Consider the following 10,000-nt stretch of genomic DNA (forward strand, 5'->3'; position numbering starts at 1 on the left):
CTGTTCGCTCCGCGAGGCATGTTAGTTAGTTGCGCTATGCATGAAGCTAGAAGTTTGTTTATTGATTGTTTGTTTGTTTGTTACTTGTTTTTGTGTGTGTGTGTTTTTCTAAAAAAAAATTGTTACTGTTTTGGCCAAGAAATGTCATCCTTGTGTGGTCAGTTTTAACCATTATTCGACCCAGGTGCTGAGAATAAAACATGCTCTGTAATTGGTCAGATTTCCTTACATCATTAACGATTAACGTTCATCGATTGTCATTGTACTTTATCCATTATGGACGCGTATTGATGTAGGATTCGGTCCATAATTCTAACCATTGCTTCTGAGTATTATGCAATCATTTCCCGATTGTGCCATGTATCGCTTTCATAAAAAAAATAAGAGCAATTAGACGCCTGAGAACAAATAAACCAAAAGCAGTCACATAAGAAAACATTTTAAACAAGGTAGGCCCTGACATTTCAACATCAGAACAGAAGCACGTCAGATTTAACATGGCATGCGACATTTTACGCTCATTTGAGGCAGATCCAGAGGATGTTATGTCCCGATTTGTATTTGTATTTGATAAGGGACCTTGGGTTTATAACTTTCAGCCTGCAACGAAGCAGCCTTTCATGCAGTAGGGACATCAAGGTTTTTCCACCCCAAAGAAGGCAAGGGGCATCTCCCCTGAAAAAAAAGGTGATGGCATCAGTTTATTGGACGCAGAGGGGTTATTCCTGTTGGACTTTGTTCCAAAAGGTCAGATTTGATTTGATTTGATTGTTGTTGCTTTTTGGGTCCAGAGGACCATATAGGCCAAATCAGGACCCCCCAAAAGGTCAGACAGTAACCGGTGAGTTCTATTCCATACTTGTGAGACAACTAAGAGAGCATACCAAGGCTCAGCACCGAATAAGGCCCTGCAAAGATGGTTTGCTCGTCAAGACAACGCCCCTGTCCCCAAGTCCTTGGTTTCCATGGCAACAAATCATGAATGCAGCTTTAAAATCGTTAACCATCCGCTGTATTCGCCAGATTGGGAACCCTCAAACTATTATCTGTTTGCAAATATGAAGAAATATCTCAAGGGTGAGCACTACGAAACGGACAATGACGTCATGACTGCCGTTGACTTTCTACGGTTGCAAGACAAACGCTTCTGCAGCAACGGCATCAAGGCTCTGAGGCACAGGTGGAACAAATGTGTAGAGGTCCGGAGGGACAATGTTGAAATGTTAACTTGTTCTAGTCTCGTAAGTCAACTCCTTTCTAATCGGGCTCTGTACTTTTGAGTTTACCCTCGTAAATGAACAGAACTAAAGCAAATCCCTTGTCTCATTCGTCATCTGGTGCAGGAGTGTCTTCAGCGGCAAACTGAATGACAATGACATTGACATGCTTCCGTTAGAAACGTCTTGGTCATCAACTGGCCCGACTTCCCAGTTAAATTTCACGTCCTCCGCTTAGGACCAATTAGCTTATCTTCGTCTTATCAACCGAATGGATAACCTCTTAAAGCCTAATTGAAACCCTCCGTCACTGAGCTCCGTCTGGCTCCAAATTGACTATTGACGACTTCGAAGTTCCAAATGGAAGCATCCAAATATAGGGGAAGGGCTCCTAATATGGACCACTTTTTGTTTCATGCTGATAACTAGGGGAAGGGCTCTTAATATGGACCACTTTTTGTTTCATGCTGATAACTAGGGGAAGGGCTCCTAATATGGACCACTTTTTGTTTCATGCTGATAACTAGGGGAAGGGCTCCTAATATGGACCACTTTGTGTTTCATGCTGATAACTAGCGGAAGGGCTCCTAATACGGACCACTTTTTGTTTCATGCTGATAACTAGGGGAAGGGCTCCTAATATGGACCACCTTTTGTTTCATGCTGATAACTAGCGGAAGGGCTCCTAATATGGACCACTTTTTGTTTCATGCTGATAACTAGGGGAGGGCTCCTAATATGGACCACTTTTTGTTTCATGCTGATAACTAGCTTGTTTTCTTGCGAAGAAGTTTCCTTTTGTGTTTGGTAGTCCTTCTCGCTTAACAGTTAGGCCTAATTAGAGTGAAATAGCTTTGATAGACATTCAGCAAAAATTAAATACAGAAAAAATCACAAATGGTCTATATTATGAACCAGTGAAACGGCCTTCACGAATCACTGTAAAAAGCCCCCTATACTTCAAAATAACATGATACACTTAGTGTACAAGTCAGACTAATTAAAATATGCTTTAGATTTATCTGTTTCGGGTCGATGAGAGCATTATTTGAAGCATACCAGGAAACTAAAGAAGCTTATCAAAAACAGAGGGTAAATAAGTGAAATTATCAACTTCTACGAAAAGAAGACTTTTTGTTATATTTCTTTTAAATCTCGAGGGCTAGTTATAGGTCATTTTCAGCAAGCTTCTTAATGAATTAATGAAAACAGCCTTTAGCTTTTATTTTCTTCGATTTGTTGAAGGTGGTCCATATTAGGGGACTCGCACATACTTTGGGATTTTGCTATTATTTTGTGTTTGCAGTAGAAACTCGGGGTCAACACTGCAAAAATGTAACAAATACGGTCTTAGCTGTCATATATAGCAATTTGTGTGTGCTAAAAGCTTTGGCTGTGGACAGAAACGAGTCCGTTTTAGGCGGCAAAGTTAGAGTGAACGCTGCCAAAAGTGAAAAAAAGAGAAAAAGCCTAACGGTTTTGAGATTTGTGTTTCTGCAAATGTTTTGACATGTGCAACTTATCCAGAGAGGGTGAATACAGCGAATAAAACTTTTTTGAGAGCTCTAGCGCCGTTAGTTTGTCAGAACAGGAGGTGGTCCATATTAGGAGCCGGTCCATATTAGGAGCCCTTCCTCTACAATTGAACCTGGGTCTACCCGTTTGCCATTTCTAGTAACAGGCAAGGACTGACCTTTAAATATTTATCTTCCCACGACATTTCCGATCACAAATGCCCCGGACAGCCATATCGGTTAAATGGACGTAAAACAACAATAACTAACCAACTTGTCCGAAAAAGGACACGTAAGGTTAGAATCTTCTTCTTCTTCGTTCATGGGCTGAAACTACAACGGTTTTTACGCGTAAGACCGTTTTTACCCCGCCATTTTGGAACCATACGCCGCTTTCGGGGGATGCATACTTGGTATTTTCGTGTTTCTATAACCCACCGAACTCTGACATGTTTCTTTCCTTCTTTCTTTATTTGGTGTTTAACGTCGTTTTCAACCACGAAGGTTATATCGCGACGGGGAAAGGGGGGAGATGGGATAGAGCCACTTGTCAATTGTTTCTTGTTCACAAAAGCACTAATCAAAAATTTGCTCCAGGGGCTTGCAACGTAGTGCAATGTATTACCTTACTGGGAGAATGCAAGTTTCCAGTACAAAGGACTTAACATTTCTTACATACTGCTTGACTAAAATCTTTACAAAAATGGACTATATTCTATACAAGAAACACTTAACAAGGGTAAAAAGAGAAACAGAATCTGTTAGTCGCCTCTTACGACATGCTGGGGAGCATCGGGTAAATTCTTCCCCCTAACCCGCGGGGGGTACTCTGACATGGATTACACTTGGTCTTGTGCTTGCGTGTACACTCTAAGGGGAATAGGACCATTGGTTGATTGAAATAAACATGGCCGAAGCAGTACTTTCATAAAAGAAGCGGTATCGTATGGACACATGTTGTATTTGGGTTACATGTTTTGCAGAGTATTTGAAAATACGTAGGTATAAAAAGATGCGAAGAAAAGTGATAAGTGTTGTGAATATAGTCAAGTGGATAAATCGACTATGTATCACTCTAGTTTTGCTGCCATTGTGTTGGGTTTGTTTTTGGCGTGAATTTTGTTAATTCTTTTATTATCTGTATTGTCATTATATGTTAACGTTAAAAAAGACACTAAGGCAGAGCGAGAGAGAGACGGGGAGATTTGGAGTGTATGTGACAGACAGTGTGTGTAGCTATACACAGACAGACTTGGACAGCCGAGGTGCAGCTCATTTCCGAAACAGTGCAAATGACGAGCTTGGTGACAACACAATCAGTCATGATAGTTTAAATTCCAAGAAAGCGCAGCACAGATGACAAAATGGGTTACAACAAAATGGAAGCCGCCAGTGGCGATAGGTCACTCCATGATATCTCTCCCAACTAACCGTAGATAGGCACAAGCAGGTCTGCACATTCGAACCCACGACCTTTTGTTTGGGAGGCCGGTGTCACGATTTCATCTTTCGCCTGTGTACATATTTCCCCCTCGACATATACTCAAGACGGAAATGTTGTTTCCTGGTAAAATTAAGAAGTGAAATTATTTATGGACAAAAAGCATGTCAGTTTCTTGCATGTGAAGAAAATTGGTGGTAAAATTTAATAGATTTCACCCCCAAAATCGAATTCTTCGAAAACGTGTACTGAGTGGTTACGTCCCTTGAGTTAGAAGGAAAACATTTTAGGATGAATCAAATTTCTAAGTTAAATAAAACAAATTGGTTGGACAAATTTGACCCCATGAATGTAAGGTACACAAGGTCGCTCATCAGTACTATCGAAGGGTGTTTTTTTGTTCAGTGTAGAGTTTATACTAGATCAACGAGGCCGAGAAGCGAAAGATCAACACGGCGAAAGATGAAAACGTCACACCGGTGTCTTATCCACTAGGCCAATGCGCCCGTCAAGGTTAAAGTCAAAGAGAGACAAAAATTAAAGGTCATCCTGGCTGGCTGGTTTACTGTCTGTCTCTCTGTTTGTCTGTCTGTCTGTCTGTCTGTCCGTCTGCTTTTGTAAGTCTCTAACCGAGTATTTGCTGCATGAAATATCACAATACAAATACGTCCTGGTAATGGTCAGCAGTCCAGTGGCTCTAGGGGACACTAATCACCACACAGACGGCCATCCATAACATGAGCGTCAAGAAAGTGGTTAAAGATGCATGAGGACTAAATAGGGGTCATTCTTCTTCCTGTCCACTGACTGTGCACAAGAAGTCTGTAAATCAATGCACGTGCATTTGTCTTGCTCCGTGGTGTGAACACGCCTGTACAATTTCCCGTTGAGAGACGAGATATCGAGACGTCGCGCTGTGTCTACAAGAAGTTACGAGCACAATTTTATTTAGACTTTAATGTTTGCGTTTAATATTCATTGTCTGCTTAGCAGTTTCTTTGTTATCATCCAAGTTTTCACCGACGATATGATGCTTACAAGTTAAGGTGATACCATTGATCTGACCGTTTGTGTGTGTGGGGGGGGGGGGGGGGGGGGGGGGAGGGGTTAGGAGGGGTCTGGCGAATTTGACAAAGCTGACGAATCTGGGGAATTCACTGAACCTTAAACATGCAGTGCAGGAGTCACGGCGTTGCTGAAGCAGCGATTTGTATTTGTTGTGGCAGATTACGACAGAAACAGTCAAAAGCTTTTCACAACTATCCCACAGATGACAACACATACCTTTGGTGCTGTCAACCAAACAAAACGTTATGCGGTTTGACAGCTTGTATCGCCCTTGCATTGTGATTATGGTTCTTCCAGGCAAAATGATACACCTTCATTGTTGGAAAACATGGCTTGAAATGCACAGTCCTTCCCGTTCAAACGATTAGAAATGTGTGAGAATGCGTTATTTTTTAAGTTAGATAAGAAAATACTTGGACGTGACACCCTTTTCTGTGCTTTATATATTCCCCCTGAAGGGTCACCTTACCATAACAAAGATGTTTATGCTGAACCAGAAGAGGTGTACATGCAGTTTGGGTTAGATAATGATTATGTTTGTCTGTTAGGAGACTTAAATTCCCGCACTGGTCATCTGAGTGAAATGGTGCATGAAGATGATCAGCATTCAGAAGGTTTTGTTGATAATGACTTGTTTGACTCTGATGAGGTTGGTACTCTAATAGGTGAGCGGGCCTCACAGGATAATAATACTAATAACCTTGGTTTTAAATTGATTGATTTTTGTAAAATGACTGGCTTAGTTATTGCTAATGGTAGAGTTGGCGATGATACAGGGGTTGGTAAATGCACATGTAAGGATAAGAGCGTTGTTGATTATTGCATCCTGTCAAAAGATCTGTTCTCGAAAGTTAATTATTTTTCTGTGATGGAATTTTGTGAAATGTATTCTGATGTACACTGTCCTGTTGTTTTGCATTTATTAAAACATAATGAAGTACGCGCTAATGATTGCCTAGCAGAAGTTGTGAAAAAAAACAAAAATGAAGATTTGCTGTCTAAAGGTAGAGAAAAGGATAACAAGTACACAAAACCAAAATGGGACAATAACAATGGGACCAAGTTAGCTTTTGTAGTTAATCTGAATGAGGATGATATTTATACTGTTGAAACTAAATTACAAAATATGCTAGCTACAAGTGAGAGTACGACAACAGATGACGTTGATAGTGTTACTAGTAAGATTTGTGATATTTTAAATTGTTCTGCTGAGAAAATCGGTGTAATTAAAAAACAAAAATTTATGAAAAAGCCACGTTCAAAGAAATTTAAACTACAACAACCATGGTTTAGTGCAATTTGCAAAGAGAAAAGAAAAATATTTTTACATGCGAAAAACAAAGCAAGACGGTTTAAAAATGTGTTCAATGATGATGAAAAAAAGAGTGCTTTTAAAGAATACAAAAAGACAATAAAAAAGGAATGCAAGTCGTATCATAATGAGTTCGTTAAAACTTTGAGAAAGTTAAGAAGTACTGACCCGAAAGCATACTGGAATCTTCTAAATAAAAACAAAAAGAATAATTCCAAAACTAACTATCCAACTTGTTCTGAGTTTTTCGAACATTTCACTAAACTACAAGAGTGTGATGAAAATGATATGGATGATAGTAATGAACATTTAAATGAAGCAAGTAATGAATTTCTTAATGCGCCTTTTACAAAGGAGGAAGTTATCAAATGTATAGACAAGCTAAAAAACAATAAGGCATGCGGTCAGGATAAATAATTAATGAATATTTAAAAGCGTCACATGATCGAATGATTGATATTTATGTATTGTTGTTTAATGTTGTTTTGCAGTCAGGAAAGGTTCCAACACAATGGGCCGTAGGTGAAATTATTCCATTGTACAAAAATAAAGGCTCTCAAGCTGACCCCACAAATTATAGAGGAATTACTATACTCAGCTGCTTCGGAAAACTTTTCAGTGCAATTTTAAATGATAGGTTATCAAACTTTTTGGAGAGTAATAACAAATTAGGTCAAGAACAAACAGGTTTCCGCACAGGTTTTTCAACACTAGACCATGTTTTTACTTTGCATTGTATATTAAACTTTTTTCTCAACAAAAAGAAGCGACTGTTTTGTGCATTTGTAGACTATGAAAAAGCGTTTGATAAAGTTCGCCGTGCATTTCTAGGGGAGAAATTAGTTAGTTCTGATGTTAATGGGAAGTTTTTAAAAACTGTAAGAAATTTGTATGAAAATGCCAAATCTTGTGTTAAAGTTAATAGTGAGTGCTCTGGATATTTTCCCAGTTTGTGTGGAGTTAGACAAGGGGAAAACTTGTCACCGTTGTTTTTTGCTCTATTTTTAAATGATCTAAAGCCTTTTCTGTTGGAAAACAGTAATGGTTTACAATCTATGTCAAGAGAGGCTATTGTGGCTGGAATGGATGATACGGATGTAAATGCTTTGTTTCAAATGTTTTTATTACTGTATGCGGATGATACTGTGATCTGCTCAGAGTCGGAAAAAAACCTGCAAGAATGTTTAAACAAAATGCACGAATACTGTTTAAAATGGCGTCTAAATATTAATGTAAACAAAACGAAAGTTATAGTTTTTTCCAGAGGTAAAATTAGAAATAAACCACTGTTTACGTACAATGGCAATTTAATCGAAGTAGTGTTTGATGTAATGTACTTGGGCCTTAAGATTAATTATAATAATACATTTTCAGTCGCACAGAAGAATCTATATGATCGTGCCTCAAGGGCAATGTTTGTTCTTTTGCGCACTTGTAGACAATTGTCACTACCTGTGGACATACAAGTTGACCTGTTCGATAAAATGATTGCTCCAATTTTATTGTATGGATGTGAAGTATGGGGTTTTGGTTCCTGTGAACTTGCTACTAAACTTCAATTGCGTTTTTATAAAATTGTTTTCAGACTAAAAAAATCAACTCCAAATGCTATGATATTTGGTGAACTTGGAAGATATCCACTAGATGTTAATATGAAATGTAGAATGCTTTGCTATTGGTATAAACTGATTAGTCCTATTCATAAAAATAAATTTTCAAGTATTGTGTATTGCTTTACTTATAGATTGTATATCAACAAGATGATTGAATCCAAGTACTTATGTTTCATTGAAAAAACCTTAAATGAAATTGGTCTCTCTGGCCTTTGGACTTCTCAAGAAAATATTCAATACTCAAGCACATGGTTTAAAAAGAAAGTAAAAAGAAGTCTATATGACCAGTATATCCATAAATGGTTTACAGAAATTGGAACAAAAAATATGTTTTGGAATTATCGAATGTTCAAAGATATTTTTGCATGTGAAGACTACGTCACAACCCTGCCATATCAGCAATGTGTTTCAATGATGAAGTTTAGAACATTAAACAACAATTTACCTGTACAGAAAGAACGTTATCTTAACATCCCGAGGTCAGAAAGAACTTGCACCAAATGTGTATCGCATGACATAGGTGATGAATTCCATTATTTATTTGTCTGTGATTTTTTCAAAGAAGAAAGAGCTGAGTTGTTACCACCTTACTATTGGAAAAAACCTAATGCACTTAAATTTAAAAAGTTGTTTGCTACTAAGAAAAAGAAATTGCTAAAGAATATTTTGGACTTTACTAATAGAATTTGTAACAGTTTTTCATAAATTTTTTATTTTTCTATTTTTTATTTATTTTTTATTTTTTATTTATTATATTAGCATATATCATGATTGTATTGATTGTATTTATTGTTCAAAATGCCCCCATGGGTTATGGACCAATAAACTTGAACTTGAACTTGAACTTGGCTCACCATCTAGATATGTCAAGACTTCCATGTGCAATAAGACCGTTCCCCCACTTAGACTCACACCAACATTCAACATCCTGACTCCCCTTGCAGATCTGAGATAGCGAGCAGAACTGAGGAAGCGGGAGGGGCTATGCCTTGATTGTGACACCGTGACAACAGATCTGAGATAGTGATTAGAACTGAGGAAGTGGGAGGGGCTATGCCTTGATTGTGACACCGTGACAACAGATCTGAGATAGCGAGCAGAACTAGAGGAAGCGGGAGGGGCTATGCCTTGATTGTGACACCGTGACAACAGATCTGAGATAGTGATTAGAACTGAGGAAGTGGGAGGGGCTATGCCTTGATTGTGACACCGTGACAACAGATCTGAGATAGCGAGCAGAACTAGAGGAAGCGGGAGGGGCTATGCCTTGATTGTGACACAGTGATAACAAATCTGAGATAGCGAGCAGAACTGAGGAAGCGGGAGGGGCTATGCCTTGATTGTGACACCGTGACAACAGATCTGAGATAGCGAGCAGAACTGAGGAAGCGGAAGGGGCTATGCCTTGATTGTGACACCGTGACAACAGATCTGAGATAGTGATTAGAACTGAGGAAGCGGGAGGGGCTATGCCTTGATTGTGACACCGTGACAACAGATCTGAGATAGTGAGCAGAACTGAGGAAGCGGGAGGGGCTATGCCTTGATTGTGACACCGTGACAACAGATCTGAGATAGTGATTAGAACTGAGGAAGCGGGAGGGGCTATGCCTTGATTGTGACACCGTGACAACAGATCTGAGATAGTGAGCAGAACTGAGGAAGCGGGAGGGGCTATGCCTTGATTGTGACACCGTGACAACAAATCTGAGATAGTGAGCAGAACTGAGGAAGCGGGAGGGGCTATGCCTTGATTGTGACACCGTGACAACAGATCTGAGATAGTGAACAGAACTGAGGAAGCAGGAGGGGCTATGCCTTGATTGTGACACCGT

This window comes from Littorina saxatilis, linkage group LG12 (genome assembly GCF_037325665.1).
Source record: "Littorina saxatilis isolate snail1 linkage group LG12, US_GU_Lsax_2.0, whole genome shotgun sequence".
Taxonomy (NCBI): Eukaryota; Metazoa; Mollusca; class Gastropoda; order Littorinimorpha; family Littorinidae; genus Littorina; species Littorina saxatilis.